Genomic DNA, 18,963 nt, shown 5'->3' on the forward strand with positions numbered 1-18,963 from the left:
GAGCGAAAGGGGGACTTAGTTCCTGTAGTAGCTCGCTGCTGACCAGCATGCGTTGCTATAGCTGGACCAGAGATGACAGCAGCAACCAAACCCACAGAGGTGGTCTGAGCAGAGCGCCGGGATCGACGAGTCTACAGAGCAGCCTCCTCTGTGGCCGGAGAGGAATGGGAGACTGCCGAATGCAAGGCTTGGGATTCCTGCTGTGCAGTGACAGGAACCCGACGCCTAACATAACCCCCCCTCCTAGGGCCCCCTCCCCTCTGAACTACACTCAAATGCCGCAATGAGAAGTGGAACGTGGATGTTCTCCACTGGCTCCCAGGTCCGAGCCTCTGGACCATGACCCTTCCAGTCCACCAAATAAAACTTTTTACCACGCACCACCCTGCTTCCCACGATGGCATTAACCTCAAACTCGTCCAAGGACAGGTCTGATGTCCTGGCAGATGACTCGGAGAACCGGGACATGAGAACAGGTTAAAGGAGGGACACTTGGAAGGCGTCAGAGATAGCTAAGTGTGGTGGAAGAGCCAAGTGATAGACCAGAGAGCTGATCCGCTCGTGGACTTTGACTGGACCAATGTAGCAAGGAGCAAACTTAGTGGACTCGAATCGCAGCCTGATGTTACGGGCACAGAGCCTCAATAAGTTGCCAGGGGAGAAGGTTGGAACAGGACGCTGGTGTGCGTCTGCAGAGGACCTCATTCTCTCCTTAGAGGCCCGAATGGAATCCTGGGTGCGATCCCAAATATCACGTGCCTCCACCGCCAAGTCTGCCACCCTAGAGTCGGTGGATGACACGGGCATGGGCACAGGGACACGAGGATGTTGGCCGTAGTTAAGGAGGAATGGCGCCTGGCCGGTGGAATCAGCCACCGTGTTGTTCAAGGCGAACTCAGCCCACAGTAACAAAGATGCCCAGTCATCCTGCCTGGCCGAGATGAAATGTCGGAGATATGTGACTAGGGACTGGTTGGCCCTATCTATCAACCCGTTCATCTCGGGATGATAGGCCGAGGAGAGATTCAGTTCAATACTGAGCAAGCGACAGCTCTCTCCAGAAGCGAGATGCAAACTGGGGACCCCGGTCACTGACAATCTTGTCAGGCATGCCGTGTAAGCGGAAAACATGTTTGATGAACAGCACTGCTAAACCCCCTGCGGAAGGTAGCCGAGAGAGAGGCACCAAGTGCTCCATTTTAGAAAAATGGTTGGTGACGACCCAATAACGGTGCTGCCACTGGACTTGGGTAGACAAACCACAAAGTCCATGCCAACCATCTCCCAGGGCCTGTCCGCTACTGGTAATGGGTAAAGTAACCCAGCAGGTCGTTGCTGAGAAGGCTTATTCTTGGCACAGGAGACGCACGCCTGAATGTAGTCTGTTATGAATGAGTCACCGAGGAGGAAAAAAACAAAAATAACGCTAAGCCCAGAAAACCGGAGAGGTTGGTAACTAGAGGATTGCAGACCCCTGATCCTATCCACACAACTAGCATTAGCCGTGGAGCGTGCCTATGGTGGTCCTATACGCCTCGTCACGGCCGGAGAACTAAATAAGCCTAAAGAAAGAAAGGAAAAATCTAAACTGCCCCAGAGCAGACCCCAAAGCAATAGACAGCCCCCAACATGTATTGTCGGTGAAACAAGATGAAAACACAAACACAGATAGAAAGATAGGCTGAGCAAACGATGGGGCCCTCACTAACTAGAAAGGACAGGAAAGAAAAGCTGCTGTCTGCAATCACGCAAAAAACCCAGCCAAAAAATGTCCAACACGTCTGATAGAAAAAAGCCCTGAAGTCGCTAGACTTCAATTCCCTATAGCGCTCAGGTATATTCTGAAGACAGAGCAAAAGAGATCAACTGATCAGAGACAAAATGGGGATTCAGCCCAGTCCCAGCCAGGGCTGGCTGAACACAAAAACTAAGTAAACCAGACAAAAACTCATATGAACAATAGCAGAGAAAACTTAGCTTTAAGAAGGCAGGAACCAAACTGGAAACCAGAAGCCACAGTCAGGAAAAATCACCAGCAAGAAACTAGGGAGTCGGCTGCCTTAAATCCAATCAGAAACTCCTGATGTCCAATCGCAGTCCTCTTCCTCAGGTGGCCGGTCTCTGCCATTTAGATCAGCTTCATTACCTCCCTTCACCAACAGAGGGAATCCAGATAGAGAACTCACTACTCCTTTGCCAGAAGCATACCCGAAAATGAGCTCACAACAGTACCCCCCTTGAGGAGGGGTCACCGAACCCTCATCCACGCCACCGGGCCGATCAGGATGGTCCCGATGAAAAGCACGAACCAATCTATCGGCATGAATATCAGAGGCAGAGACCAAAGAATTGTCCTCCTGGCCATAACCCTTCCACTTGACCAAATACTGGAGTCTCCGTCTAGCCAGATGAGAATCCAGTATTTTCTCTACCTCATATTCCACATTACCTTCAACCAATACAGGGTCAGGAGGTGCCGCCATAGGAACTACTGGCTCAACATATCTCTTCAACAGCGACTTATGAAACACGTTATGGATCTTAAACGTAACAGGAAGAGGCAATCGAAAAGAAACCGGATTAAGAATCTCCAAAATCTTGTAAGGTCCAATAAATCTTGGCTTGAACTTTGGAGAAGCCACCTTCATAGAGATATTCTATGATGACAACCAAACCATATCACCCACTTTAAACCGGGGACCAATGGTCCTATGCCAGTTAGAAAACCGCTGGGCCTTTTCCTGGGAGAGAGACAACTTATCCACTACTTGGTCCCAAATCTGCTGCATTCTCTCTACCACAGTGTCAACACCTGGGCAGGCTGAAGATTCCACTTGCCCTGAAGAAAATCGAGGATGAAACCCAAAGTTACAGAAAATGGGCGACATCAAGGTGGCAGAACTAGCTCTATTATTTAAAGCGAATTCGGCCAAGGGCAAAAATGAAACCCAATCATTATGATCAGCAGATATTAGACATCTCAAATAGGACTCCAAAGTCTGGTTTGTTCTCTCCATCTGCCCATTGGTCTGAGGGTGAAACGCAGAGGAGAAGGACAACTGAATTCCCAGCTTGGAACAAAAGGCTTTCCAGAATCTGGAAACAAACTGAACTCTTCTGTCCGATACAATGTTCTCAGGAATCCCATGCAACCGAACCACCTGTTGTAAAAACAAGGGTACCAACTCTGAGGAAGATGGCAACTTTGGGAGTGGTACAAGATGGACCATCTTAGAGAATCTATCGCAAATCACCCAGATAACAGTCATTCTCTGAGAGACAGGAAGATCAGAAATAAAATCCATAGAAATATGGGTCCATGGCCTCTTAGGCACCGGCAAGGGCATCAACAACCCACTAGAGCGAGAACAGGGTTAAAGACAGGGAACAAGTCCCACAGGACTGCACAAAATTCCTGACATCACGAGATAAGGCAGGCCACAAAAAAGACCGACTCACCGAATCTCTGGTACCAAAAATACCTGGATGACCAGCCAATGCGGAGCAATGAACTTCAGACATCTCTCTCTTCCTCCACTGGTCAGGAACATACAATTTTCCCATAGGACAACGCTCAGGTTTGTCCTCCTGGAATTCTTCCAGAGCACGTCTCAAATCGGGCGAGATGGCAGAAAGAACTACCCCCTCACCTAGGATGGTAGTAGGCTTGGTCACAATAGGAGAATCAGCAGAGAAACTCCTAGAAAGGGCGTCTGCCTTAACATTCTTAGTGCCTGGAAGAAAGGAGACCACAAAATCAAAACGCGTAAAAAACAAGGCCCACCTAGCCTGTCTAGGAATCAAGCGTTTGGCCGACTCAAGGTAAATCAAATTCTTGTGGTCGGTGAGGACCACAACTTGATGTCTAGCTCCCTCCAACCAATGTCTCCACTCATCAGATGCCCATTTCATGGCTAACTATTCCCGATTCCCCATATCATAGTTGCATTCAGATGGGGAGAACTTTCGGGAAAAGAAGGCACAGGGATTCATTTTAGACGTCACCGGATCTTTTTGGGACAAAACAGCTCCTGCACCAATCTCTGAAGCGTCTACCTCCACCTGAAAAGGAAGTGAGACATCAGGTTGCCGCAAAACCGGAGCAGAAGTGAACCTCCGCTTCAGATCCTGAAAGGCCGAAACACCCTCTGAAGACCAATTCAGCACATCAGCACCCTTCTTAGTTAAATCAGTCAGTGGTTTAGCAATACCAGAAAAATTAGCTATAAATTTACGATAAAAATTAGCAAAGCCCAAAAACTTCTGGAGAGCCTTCAAAGAAGTTGGTTGAACCCAATCATAAATGGCCTGTACCTTGGCCGGGTCCAATTCAATAGTTGACGGAGGCAAAATAAATCCCCAAAATGAAATCCTCTGTACACCAAAAAGGCACTTTGATCCCTTAACATACAAGGAATTCTCCCTCAAAACCCGGAACACAGTCCGAACATGTTCCACAAGAGAATCACAATCCCTGGAAAAGATCAAAATATCATCCAGATAGATGATCAAAAACTTATCCACAAAGTCCCGGAAAATATCATTCATGAAGGATTGGAAGACAGAAGGGGCATTAGTGAGCCCAAAAGGCATCACCAGGTACTCAAAATGTCCCTCTGGAGTATTAAACGCCATCTTCCATTCATCCCCATGCTTGATGCGAATAAGATTATACGCCCCCCTGAGGTCAAGCTTAGTAAACCAGCAATCACCTTTAACTCTGGAGAATAAATCAGAAATCAGGGGTAACGGATACTGATATTTAACTGTAATTTTGTTGAGGAAACGATAGTCAATACAAGCCTTAATGAACCATCTTTCTTGGCCACGAAAAAAAAACCCAGCACCTAAGGGTGAAGAGGATGGTCTAATATGACCCTTCTCCAACGACTCCTTAATATAAGATCGCATAGCCTTGTGTTCGGGTACAGATAAATTGAAAAGTCGACCCTTGGGAAATTTGCACCCAGGTCTCAACTAAATTGCACAGTCATAACTCCTATGAGGAGGCAAAGACGCATACTTGCTCTCACTAAATACATCATAAAAATCAGCCAAATAGTCATGAACATCATGTGGCTGGGGAGAGGTGGAGAAAACAGGAGTGTCTCCAAGAGCACACCGACAACCCAAACTCACCACAGACACAGATATCCAATCCAAAACAGGATTATGGATTTGCAACCAGGGAAAACCCAGAACAATGGTATCATGTAAATTATGCAACACCAAAAATCTGCAATTTTCTTGGTGGTCTGGGGTGACCCGCATTATCACCTGGGTCCAAAACTGAGGTTTATTCTTCGCCAAAGGAGTAGCATCAATACCCCTCAAAGGAATAGGCATCCGCAGAGGTGTCATAGGAAAACCACAACGTATAGCAAAATCCAAGTCCATCAGATTCAAGGCCGCTCCTGAATCCACAATAGCCTTCGCGGAAAATGTGGATAAGGAGCAGATCAGAGTAATTGCCAAAAGAAACTTAGGTTGTGCACCACCCACAGCAAATGTGTGTGCAAAACGTTTGTCTCATTTAGGGCAGACAGAAATAACATGAGAGGCATCTCCACAGAAAAAACACAGCTTATTACGCCTTCTAAACTCCTGACGTTGCGCCCTAGACAAAACTCTATCACATTGCATAGGTTCAGACATTTGTTCAAAAGGTGGCAGTGCCTCCCGTGTAGTCTTGCGTTCACGTAAATGCCGATCAACTTGAATGGCTGATGACATAGAATCGTCAAGACCAGAGGGAACAGGAAATCCCACCATAGTATCTTTTAAAGTTTCAGACAAACCCTTCCGAAAGAGAGCTGCCAATGCACATTCCATGTAGTAAGGACCGCCCACTTTCGGAATTTCTGACAGTATAACTCTGCAGTATCCTGACCCTGGTTCAATGCCAATAGGGCTCTCTCAGCTTGATCAATAGCATTAGGTTCATCATATAACAACCCCAAGGCTTGAAAAAATGCATCCACATTAGTCAAAACAGGATCTTCAGGTGTCAAAGAAAACGCCCAATCCTGGGATCGCCGCACAGCAAGGAGATGACAATTTTAACCTGCTGCGCAGAGCTCCCCGATGAGTTAGGCTTCAAGGCAAGAAATAATTTGCAATTATTCTAAAATTCAAAAATTTAGATTGATCCCCAAAAAACACATCAGGAGCAGGGATCCTTGGTTCAACAGCATGTGAATGAGTGAGCTAGGTGGAAATTCCCCGCACTTCAGCAGCGACCTGCTCCACATGATCAGATAATTGCTTAATCTCCATCAAGGAGAAAAAGAAAAAAAAGAATCCTCCTATGGCCCCAGAGAAAAAGAGGAGAAAATATACATCTAAAAAAAAAAAATTCTGACACTTTTTTTTTTTTTACAATTCTCTCCTGCTTTTGAGTACCCTAGAATCTGCGGTGTTGTGAGTTCATTTTCCCCTTCACCATTGAGGTCTGATGAACTCCCTCTTCTGGTGAAGGAAGGTAGTGAGGCTGATTACAAAGCAGCACCTGAGCAGAATGATGATGAATGGTGACTGGGATTGCTGACTGGATATAAGGCAGCCGACGCCCTTCTGCCTTGCGGGTGATTACTCTGAGGGATTCTTGGAGACCAGTCTGATTCCTGCTCCTCAAAAGCTAAGTTTTCTGCTCTACTTTTTGCATTTGTGTTTTGGTTTTGCTTTGCCTTGTTTTTCTGGATTTCTGCCTTTCCCTGCTGGGTGAGCTGAATTCCTTTTTGCTCTGTCTTCAGATAATACCTGAGTACTGATATAGTCTTTTTTGAAGCCTAGCGTCTTCAGGGCTTTTTCCCTATCAGTCTGTTGGCTCTTGTTTTTGAGAGGGTTTTGGCGGATTGCGGACAGCAGCTTTTCTATTCTGTCCTATTTAGTTAGCTTGGGACCCATCATTTGCTCAGCCTATCTTTCTATCTGTGTGAGTGTTTTTTCATCTTGCTTCACCGTCATTATTTGTGGGGGGCTGCCTATTGCTTTGGGGTCTGCTCTGGGGCAGTTTAGATTTCCCTTTCTGTCTTTAGGCTATGTAGTTCTCTGGCTGTGATCGAGGGGTCTAGGGCACCATAGGAACCCCCCATGGCTACTGCTAGTTGTTGTTGTTAGGTTCAGGGGTCTGCAATCCAATAGCTGCCAACTTCTCTGGTTTTCTGGACTTAGCTAGTATTTCTGTTTTTGCCTCCTACGGTGGCTCATTCATAACACTGCGGTATGGCTGGTGATTCTGTTATGAATGAGTCACCGAGGAGGAAAAAACAAAAAGCAAGCTAAGCCCAGAAAACCGGAGAGGTTGGTAACTAGCAGATTGCAGACCCTTGATCCTATCCACACAACTAGCAGTAGCCGTGGAGCGTGCCTATGGTGGTCCTAGATGCCTCATCATGGCCAGAGAACTAAATAAGCCTAAAGAAAGAAAGGGAAAATCTAAACTGCCCCAGAGCAGACCCCAAAGCAATAGACAGCCCCCCAACATGTATTGTCGGTGAAACAAGATGAAAACACAAACACAGATAGAAAGGTAGGCTGAACAAACGATGGGGCCCTCACTAACTAGAAAGGACAGGAAAGAAAAGCTGCTTTCTGCAATCACGCAAAAAACCCTGCCAAAAAATGTCCAACACGTCTTATAGAAAAAAGCCCTGAAGTCGCTAGACTTCAATTTCCTATATCAGCACTCTGGTATATTCTGAAGACAGAGCAAAAGAGATCAACTGATCAGAGACAAAATGGGGATTCAGCCCAGTCCCAGCCAGGGCTGGCTGAACACAAAAACTAAGTAAATCAGACAAAAACTCATATGAACAATTGCAGAGAAAACTTAGCTTTAAGAAGGCAGGAACCAAACTGGAAACCAGAAGCCACAGTCAGGAAAAATCATCAGCAAGAAGCTAGGGAGTCGGCTGCCTTAAATACAATCAGAAACTCCTGATGTCCAATCACAGTCCTCTTCCTCAGGTGGCCGGTCTTTGCCATTTAGATCAGCTTTATTACCTCCCTTCACCAACAGAGGGAGTCCAGATAGAGAACTCACTACTCCTCTGTCAGCACAGCCAGCTCCATAACCCTCACCAGAAGCCAGAGGCAAACCCGAAAATGAGCTCACAACAGTAGTCTTTGATGTCACAAGCCATGCGCGACCACCAGTATGTCCTTGCCAGAAGCTCAACTGTCCACTTAGTACCAAAGTGTCCACCCACCTTGGACGCGTGAGCCCAGGAGAGGACCTCCGGACACAAACAGACAGGGACAAAAGTCTTGCCCGGGGGTACAGACTCGAGGGCGACCGGAGCCACTGTCCTCAGACTCTCAGATGGTGCGATTAACCGAGGCTCCTCCCCCCTCCACTGATAACAAGGAGCGAGAAAGCGCATTGGCTCGGACAGTCTTCTCACTGGAAAGGAAATGTAGGGTGAAGTGGAACCGGGAGAAGAAAAGAGACCATCTGGCTTGGCGAGAATTTAACCGCTTGGCGGTTTGGAGATAGACTAAATTTTTGTGGTCAGTCTAAACTTGGAAGGGATAACGAGCCCCCTCCAGAAGGAGTCTCCATTCAGAAAAGGCCAACTTCATGGCTAGAAAATCCCTGTCCCCAATGGAGTAGTTCCTCTCCACCGGCAAAAAGGTCTTGGAAAAGAAGCAAGGATGCTTCCGACCTTGGACATTCTTTTGGAACAGGACTGCTCCAGCACCGATGGACGAGGCATCCACCTCTATAATAAATGGCTTATCCACATTGGGGCGATGTAAAATGGGAGCACTAGCAAAGTGAGACTTGATGGAGAGGAAGGCCTTAGCTACCTCCTCTGACCACAATTTAGGATTCGCTCCCTTCTTGGTGAGGGCAACCAAGGGAGCTACCAAAGTCGAGAAGTGCGGGATGAATTGGCGATAATAGTTAATAAATCCCATAAAGCATTGCACCACTTTGAGGGAGTAAGGCTCCTGCCAATCCATTACCGCCTGCAGTTTGGCAGGATCCATGGCCAACCCCTGGGCCGAGATGATATAGCCTAGGAAAGGCAAGGACTCCTGCTCAAACACGCACTTCTCCAATTTGGCATATAGGGTGTTTGCCCATAGGAGATCGAAGACTTTACAAACCTCTCTCCAGTGGGACTCCAAATCTGGAGAGAAGACGAGAATATCATCCAGATAGACCACCACCGAAGAGGAAAGCATATCTCAGAAGATGTCGTTTACGAAGTCTTGAAAGACGGCCGGGGCATTACAGAGGTCAAAGGGCATGACCAGATACTCATAATGGCCATCACTGGTATTAAAAGCCATCGTCCACTAGTCTCCATCACACATGCGTATCAGGTTGTAAGCTCCCTGCAGATCGAGTTTGGTAAATACTCTTGCTCCCCGCAACCTATCAAACAGCTCCGATATCAGGGGCAGAGGGTACTTATTCTTAATGGTGATGGCGTTAAGACCCCTGTAATCGATGCAAGGCCGCAATTCACCGCTCTTCTGAACAAAGAAGAATCCCGCCCCTGCTGATGACACCGACTTCCTAATAAATATCCTGGCCAGATTCTCCTTGATATACTAAGGCATGGCCTCTGTCTCCGGGAGAGATAGGGGATAGACTCGACCCCAGGGAGGCTCAGCACCAGGCAAGAGGTCAATAGGACAGTCGTAGGGACAGTGAGGCGGAAGAGTCTCCGCTGCCTTCTTGGAGAATACATCTGCATACTGTCGATAGCATTTGAGGAGAGAGGAAAGATCTGCAGGGACTTCAGTGGAGGCAACCTGAACGCACTCCCTCTGACATCTACCCTCACAGGATTTACTCCACCCAAGAATTCTCCCTGAGGACCACTCTATATGGGGAGAGTGATGACGCAACCAGGGGACCCCTAAGAGGACCTGGTCGATACCCTTGGGCAAAACAAGGAGAGATAGCGTCTCCTGATGGGAAGGAGACAGCGAGAGTATCAGCGGGGTGATCTGGTGGGTGATCTGAGAGAGTATTGTTGCTCAATTCACCACTCTGATGGTGACTGACTGAGGTAGTAAAACCAACCAGCTGTTGGGCGAAGGCAGACGACATGAAATTGCCCTCCGCCCCAGAATCTATGCAAACCTCCACTGTCAGAGTGGAAGAGCCAAACTCAAGTGGACAAAGGACAACTTGGAGGAAAATGATGCAGTATCTAGTAGGCCTCCTCCAACAGCCACTATACGTGAGCGTTTTCCTGGCCACTGTGGGCACCTGTTGGCAGGGTGACCAGACTGCCGGCAAATGTGACAGACCACAGGTGCTCGCGCGGACCAGGACCTGTGTCCCAAGCAAGAATTCCCCAAGGCCTCTTGGAGCTCAGATGCCCGATCAGGAGGTTCCGGAGGTTTAGCAAAACTAAGTCCCAACCTAAACCTCTGCCTACACTGGGACCGCTCCAACCTTTGCTCCGAAAAACAAAGACTTATGCGGGTGGAGATGGTGATGAGCTCCTCCAGTGTGGCGGGAATCTCCCTGGTTGCCAGGGAGTCCTTTATATGGCCAGACAGACCTCTCCAGAATACCGGAATGAGGGTCTTATCTGACCACTCCAGTTCTGAAGCCAGCGTCCGGAACTGGATGGCATAATGGCTGACCAGAGACGAGCCCTGCGATAATGCCAGCAGCTGGAGTGCGGTATCATGGGTAACTCGCGGTCCCAAAAAGACCTGCTTCAGAGTGCCCAAGAACAGTGAGGCACTCTGCACCACCTGATCACCACGCTCCCACAACGGTATGGCCCACTCCAAGCCCTGTCCAACAAGAGGGAAATAACAAATCCCACTTTAGCCTGTTCGGAAGGGAATTGTGCAGCCAGCAGCTCCAGCTGTATGGTACACTGGGTAACGAAACCCTTACAAGAAGCACTATCACCCGAGAACTTCTTGGGCAGTGGGAGGCGGGACAAAGTCGGGACAGGGATGGCAGGGGACACACCGGAGACAGCCTCTGTGGCTGCCTGAACAGCGACTGTGGTAACATATACAGCTGAGGCTGAGCGCTCAAAAGCTGCCAACCTGCCCTCCAGCTGCAGGATGTACCACTGCAGTCGCTGTTTGTCCGCCATTACTAGCCAGACCCTGACGCTAGTGTAATGTTAGGGTTGCAGATCGCACTAAAAATAAAATATAAGAAAGTGCGATTGCAACCCGGGGTCCACCGTGCAGAGTTGGTATGCTGCTGCTAGGTAATGGCGGACGCTATATGGCTGTATAAAGTAAGAACACACATGGGTTAACCTCACCCGGTGTGTACAGGGTGAACTCTGTTACCTCACAGAGTTGCACTATCGCAGAACATAAATGCCGGAGCCTGTTTAGCTCACTAAGCTTGGCAACGGAGCGCACAGAATGCGGTCACAGAACTCTGCCCCAAGCACATGGGGTCAGAGTCCCTCTAGACCTTCTGAGCGCGTGGCGTCACACTTGCGGATGCCACTATAGATGCTGACTATGGTGGAGTGTCGAGCACATGCACCGTGGAGTGCAGAGCCACCGGTGGACACTAATGCCAGTCTCAGACTCTGCCTCTACCTACACCTAAGCCTGGGCGCTTAACAGGATAGGCTGCACAACACATGCGTACCAAGGGTAGGCGTTTCTTAATGGGTCATTCACCAGTGACATTCATACATGCATACAACACTCACTCCTCATAGTCTGATAATGTAGTCTATACTAGCGCATGGCCGAGCGGCCATGCGACCCTTTTATAGCAGCGTCCTTTCGGGACCTTCCTGACCTTTCTGATGGTCCAATCCGAGCTGGAGAAGGACCTGAGCATGTGACCTCTGATCTCCAATGAGAGATCGTCCCACGGGCATGCTCAGTGGAGCGAAAGAAGGACTTAATGCCTGGAGTAGCTCACTGCTTACAGCAACCAAACCCACAGAGCTGGTATGAGCAGAGCGCCGGGATCGACGAGTCTGCTGAGCAGCCTCCTCTGCGGCCAGAGAGGAATGGGAGACTGCAGAATGCAAGGCTCGGGATTCCTGCTGTGCAGCGACTGGAACCCGATGCCTAACACAGGTATATACCATATACAGATGGAGATGACATACAGATATATACTATATACAGGAGGAGATGACAAACAGGTATATACTATATACAGGGGAGATAAAAGACAAGTATATACTATATACAGGGAGATAACATACAGGTGTATACTATATAGGGGAGATGACATACAAGTAAATACTGTATACAGACTGAGATGACATACAGGTATATACCATATACAGGGGGAGATGACATACAGGTATTAAATATATACAGAGGGAGATGACATACATGTATATACTATATACAGGGGAGATGACATACAAGTGTATACTATGTACAGGGGACATGACATACAGGTATATACTATATACAGGGAGAGATGACGTACAGGTATATGCTATGTACAGGAGGAGATGACAAACAGGTGTATATACTATATACAAAAGGAGATGACATAATGGTATATACTATATACAGGGGATCCTATGCCCGGGTAACGCTGGGCTCTTCAGCTAGTAGATTATAAGCTTGAAAGCAACAAGGCCCTCACTCCATTTAGTATCTGATTTATCTGTTATTCTGTAATGTCTTTGTTGTCTGTACAAGTCTCTTCTAACATTGTAACGTGTTGCAGAATAAGTTGACAATAAAAATTATTATTAATATTATGCAAATTGATCTGAAAGATCTGTTCTATTAACCACTTCAGTAACTTGTATACGTTTGGTATTACCCCTGAGAACCATGTTCTACCTCTTAGCATATACAGTACGGCTCTACTATTCATTTTCCAGCCTGATGAAACTTCACATGTGCATCATGCTGCAATAGCAACATAAAGACAGGTTGGCTAATCAAACAAAGAACCAACAAATAAAATAGCACGCTGTAGCCCTATAGCATACAAACTTGAAATATGAAACTTGAACTGCATTACTGCACTAGGAAATATGAAAAATTGAGAATGCTTAGAGTATAAATTGGCCAATTCATGTTTACCCAGCGGCCATTATAAGACGATTCTCCTTGCTGGGAGCTGCCTACAGATGTGAGTGTTGGAAACTGTTGAAAGGAAAGACCAGGAACTTAGAAAGAATGTTAAAAAAGGAAAGTTAAAAAAAAAATTAGAATATTTAATTTGATAGTCCTGCCTTAACAAAAAATATGTTTTAAGGGCAGGCTTAAAATCGTGGACACAGCAAATTAACTTAATTTCCTTTGACTGTTAATTTCAGAGAGATGATGCAGCATTAGAAAAGTCTTGGAGCTAGCTGTGACAGGTTTGGATAAAGAAGAATTTTAATTTTAGAGCCTTAGCAGAATGCAGGGTATGGTGGTAGATGAGGGAAGAGATATAGAACAGTGAAGCACTAGGGATAACTTTGTAAATGAGAGTTGTAAGTTTACATTATATTCCATAGAGGATGGGCAACCAGTGCAATGACTGGCACAGGGTGGAGGCATCGGTGTATTTCATGGACAGGATATGAGCCTCACCACTGTATCCAGGATGGATTAGAAAGAAGAGAATTTAGTAAGTAAGCTGATACTGATAAATAGTGAGTTGCAATATTCAAAACAAGAATGAATCAATTCATGAGATGAAAGCCATCCAAACCCTTTTTTTGTAAATGATGTGAGATAGTAGGATCATGCAGTTGTGGCCAAAAGTATTGACACCCCTGCAATTCTGTCAGATACTACTCAGTTTCTTCCTGAAAATGATTGCAATCACAAATTCTTTGGTATTATTATCTTCATTTAATTTGTCTTAAATGAAAAACACAAAAGAGAATGAAGCAAAAAGCAAAACATTGATCATTTCACTCAAAACTCCAAAAATGGGCCAGACAAAAGTATTGTCACCCTCAGCCTAATACTTGGTTGCACAACCTTTAGCCAAAATAACTGCGACCAACCGCTTCTGGTAACCATCAATGAGTTTCTTGCAATGCTCTGCTGGAATTTTAGACCATTCTTTCTTTGGCAAACTGCTCCAGGTCCCTAATATTTGAAGGGTGCCTTCTCCAAACTGCCATTTTTAGATCTCTCCACAGGTGTTCTATGGGATTCAGGTCTGGACTCATTGCTGGCCACCTTAGAAGTCTCCAGTGCTTTCTCTCAAACCATTTTCTAGTGCATTTTGAAGTGTGTTTTGGGTCATTGTCCTGCTGGAAGACCCAGCTTTCTCACATTGGGCCCAACATAATGCTGCAAAATTTGTTGGTAGTCTTCAGACTTCATAATGCCATGTACATGGTCAAGCAGTCCAGTGCCAGAGGCAGCAAAACAACCTTAAAACATCAGGGAACATCCACCATGTTTGACAATAGGGACCATGTTTTTTTCTTTGAATGCCTCTTTTTTTCTCCTGTAAACTATATGTTGATGCCTTTGCCCAAAAAGCTCTACTTTTGTCTCATCTGGCCAGAGAACATTCTTCCAAAACGTTTTAGGCTTTTTCAGGTAAGTTTTGGCAAACTCCAGCCTGGCTTTTTTATGTCTCGGGGTAAGAAGTGGGGTCTTCCTGGGTCTCCTACCATATAGTCCCTTTTCATTCAGATGCCGACGGATAGTACGGGTTGACACTGTTGTACCCTCAGACTGCAGGGCAGCTTAAACTTGTTTGGATGTTAGTCGAGGTTCTTTATCCAACATCTGCACAATCTTGCGTCGAAATCTTTTGTCAATTTTTCTTTTCTATCCACATCTAGGGAGGTTAGCCACAGTGCCATGGGCTTTAAACTTCTTGATGACACTGAGCACGGTAGACACAGGAACATTCAGGTCTTTGGAGATGGACTTGTAGCCTTGAGATTGCTCATGCTTCCTCACAATTTGGTTTCTCAAGTCCTCAGACAGTTCTTTGGTCTTCTTTCTTTTCTCCATGCTCAATGTGGTACACACAAGGACACAGGACAGAGGTTGAGTCAACTTTAATCCATGTCAACTGGCTGCAAGTGTGATTTAGTTATTGCCAACACCTGTTAGGTGCCACAGGTAAGTTACAGGTGCTGTTAATTACACAAATTAGAGAAGCATCACATGATTTTTCAAACAGTGCCAATATTTTTGTCCACCCTCTTTTTTATGTATGGTGTGGAATTATATCCAATTTGGCTTTAGGACAATTCTTTTTGTGTTTTTTTCATTTAAGACAAATTAAATGAAGATAATAATAACAAAGAATTTGTGTTTGCAATCATTTTTAGGAAGAAACTGAGTATTATCTGACAGAATTGCAGGGGTGTCAATACTTTTGGCCACAACTGTATATTTTGGATTTCGTTTTTATGAATCCTTTGGTCCTGTGAAGACAAGCCACTGCACCAGGGGTCTGTCAGTTGATTATTCACTTTTTAATTAAAATAATAATTTGATCATGATGGATCTTGCGTTTTTATGGTGCAGTCAGGAAAAAACATCCATAAAAAACTCATGTTTCTGTGTGACTTCTGTCAACTTGATTTCAGACTTCATTTCTTCAGCGTTGGTTGTAAGAGATCACTTCACATATGTTAATTCAAGGATCCATCAAAAAGATTGGAGAAATGCTATAGTATTACTACTCAGCATCTGTCTGATCAATCTCACGAGTTACAATAATTGTATTTTAATGAATCCGGCCGCAATAGGCATAACATAAGATCTTCAAAAGAACCTTGAGTGTCCTTTTATTCTTCTTTTGTTGTATTACTTATCCACTCAAAGCTACACGCTGTTCTGCACATGATCAAAAAAGAGAAAAGAGGGGGGAAAAAAAAGAAAACATCTTAAGCAATCATCTGGGAAACCTGTATTACTATCAATCTGTCTGGTTCTATAACTCGCCAAGAGGTGAATGCAAATCAACTTAAAAGCAGCCTGGTGAATACATTTGTCAAACATCATAATAAAAATGGTTAGTTCCTGTTTGAAATGTTGTTTTATTGTCACCAAGTGAAGCTCAACCGGTGACAACTTAGACATCTGCCGGTGGAAGTGTCTGAAGTTCCGCACATTTATGACGATCCATTTATCTTGTCATGTTTGTTGGCATGCTGTTTTATGCTCACGCGGATTAACTGTGCATTTGTACTAATGGGCAAACTCTGTGTTTTATTTTCATTTCTATGATACAATCATAAAGAATTATGTTTCTTAGAAAAAGGCGAAATTGGACCCAGAAGTTAACAGGAATCAATCTTGCAAAGTAGAATGTTTGATTTTCCCCTTTCCTTTATCAGTCAAAAAAAAGTAAAAAAAACCTTAAGATGTAAACATAAACCTAAGCCCCCGTCATACACAGCGAGATCGCTAGCGAGATCACTGTGGAGTTCTGTGACGCAACAGCAATCTCACCAGCGAGATCGCTGTGTGTGACACTTATCAGCGACCGGCCCCCCTGCCGGATATCACTGATCGTGCTCGAATGGCCTGGACATTTTTTTGATCGCTGGTCTCCCGCTGGCCAGCACGCATCGCTGAGTGTGGCAGGTGGGAGACAACGATCAGCGAGCTGGTAACCAAGGTAAACATCGGTTTTCTAAGCGCCGTGCGGCGCTTAGAAACCCAATGTGTACGTTAGATACCAGCGCGCTGGTGCAGGGAGCTGGTAACCAAGGTAAACAGCGGGTTTCTAAGCACTGTGCGGCGCTTAGAAACCCGCTGCTTACCTTGGTTACCAGCTCCCTGCACCAGCGCGCTGGTATCTTAACGTACACTAGGGGTAACTAAGCGACGTGCGTCGCTTGTTACCCGTGTCGTCGCTGTCCTGATCGCTGCTGAGATCTGCCTGTTTGGCAGCTCACCAGCGATCATGTAGAGACACACCAGCGATCCTGACAAGTTGATATCGCTGTCGGGATCGCTGGTGAGTCGCTATGTGTGACGGGGCCCTAAGCAAAGGAGGAATCAATTAAATATTTGCCATGAGGATAAATATTTCAATGTGTTGGTTAGCATAGATCTATGCCAAACGACCTGCTTTAGATCAAAAGCAAAATCTAAGTTTACTGTTAGTGGAGCTAAGATTCTGTTTGGTTCTCCTTTCTTATAAGGTAAATCAGAACTTTAGGTTCATAGTAACATAGTAACATATTTATTAAGGTTGAAGGGAGACTTTAAGTCCATCTAGTTCAACCCATATCCTATCCTAACCTGCCCTTACATGTTGATCCAGAGGAAGGCAAAACAATCCCATGTGGCAAACAGTAAGCTTCACATTGGGGAAAAAATTCCTTCCCGACTCCACATACGGCAATCAGACTAGCTCCCTGGATCAACGCAATATTAAGGAAACAAGTGCATATACCCTGTAATATTATACTTTTCAAGAAAGGCATCCAGTCCCTTCTTAAATTTTAGTAGGGAATCACTCATTACAACATCATATGGCAGAGAGTTCCATAGTCTCACTGCTCTTACAGTAAAGAATCCGCGTCTGTGAGTATGCTTAAACCTTCTTTCCTCCAGATGTAGAGGATGCCCCCTTGTCCCCGTCACAGGTCTAAGAGTAAAAAGATCATTAGAAAGGTCTTTGTATTGTCCCCGCATATATTTATACATTGTAATAAGATCACCCCTAAGCCTTCGATTCTCCAAACTAAATAACCCCAAGTGTAATAACCTGTCTTGGTATTGCAGACCCCCTAGTTCCCTAATAACCTTGGTCGCTCTTCTCTGCACCCGCTCCAGTTCAGCAATGTCTTTCTTATAGACCGGAGACCAGAACTGTACACTGTATTCTAAGTGTGGTCGCACTAGTGACTTATATAGAGGTAAAATGATGTTCTCCTCATGAGCATCTATGCCTTTTTTAATGCATCCCATTATTTTATTTGCCTTTGCAGCAGCTGCCTGACACTGGCCGCTAAATGTGAGTTTGTCGTCCACCCATACACCCAGGTCTTTTTCAGTGACAGTTTTGCCTAGTGTTTTACAATTAAGCACATAATTATACATCTTATTCATTTTACTTGCTTGTATATTTCACTGGCGTTTTGCTAATTTGCTTAGAAATTCCACCACAATACAATACGGTGCAATGTTAGTGAATAGGTTTTTAATTAAATCCATTAATGCACAGAATAAAAATATTCAACAAATTCTCAGTACGCTATGGATTTCCACTGCAAATTTCAACCTTTCCAAAGGTAAGGCCATGAATTAACAGTAAAGAGGATATATTGGAGAATAAAACCATGCTCACATTTCAATGACGGATTTCTATGATAATAAGGCTTTATTTAGACATCGGTGCTTTTCATTTGTGTTCTGTCTGTTTCTTTCTATGGTGCTACTCACATTTCTTTTTTATTTTCTTTTGCTGATCAATGTTGTACATTAATATATAGAGACATTTCCTACTTTGGTGCAGATTGTTCACATCTTCTGTCTATTTTTCATGGATTGTTTGCTATCTCCGTATGATTTTAATTTGTCTAGCAAGAAAAACAAATAACACATGGATAGTAGAGTTGAGCAAAACGGATCGGTCAAATTCAAAAATTGCCGACTTTAGCTAAAGTCGGGTTTCATCGATGGAAACCCGACCATAGCGTGATGTTTAGAGTTGAGCGAAACAGGTCGGTCAGATTAAAAAATCGCCGACTTTTGCCAATGTCGGGTTTCGCCGATCGAAACCCGACCCTAGCGTTAGGTCGGCCATGAGGTTGCTGATCAGCGAGCCAAAGTCGTGTTTCAAATGATGCTTTTTTTTACTCACCCAATGATGGAGGACGCACACTGTGGGCAACGCGATGACATGCGCAGCGGCCAGCACCATCTTAGAGAAGGGTATTGAAGTGATTGGCTGGCTTTGTGTGGCATCACAGTGGGTATAAAAGGCTGTGAACGCCGACCGCCATCTTACTTCTGCCGATCTTACAATAGGGAGAGGTGCTGCTGCTGATTCTGAACAGGGAGAGCGTTAGGCAGGGAAGAAGAAAAAAAACCCGCTTC

Source organism: Dendrobates tinctorius, unplaced genomic scaffold (assembly GCF_039654945.1).
Source record: "Dendrobates tinctorius isolate UK_male_01 unplaced genomic scaffold, ASM3965494v1 ptg000113l, whole genome shotgun sequence".
In the NCBI taxonomy this organism is placed as follows: Eukaryota; Metazoa; Chordata; class Amphibia; order Anura; family Dendrobatidae; genus Dendrobates; species Dendrobates tinctorius.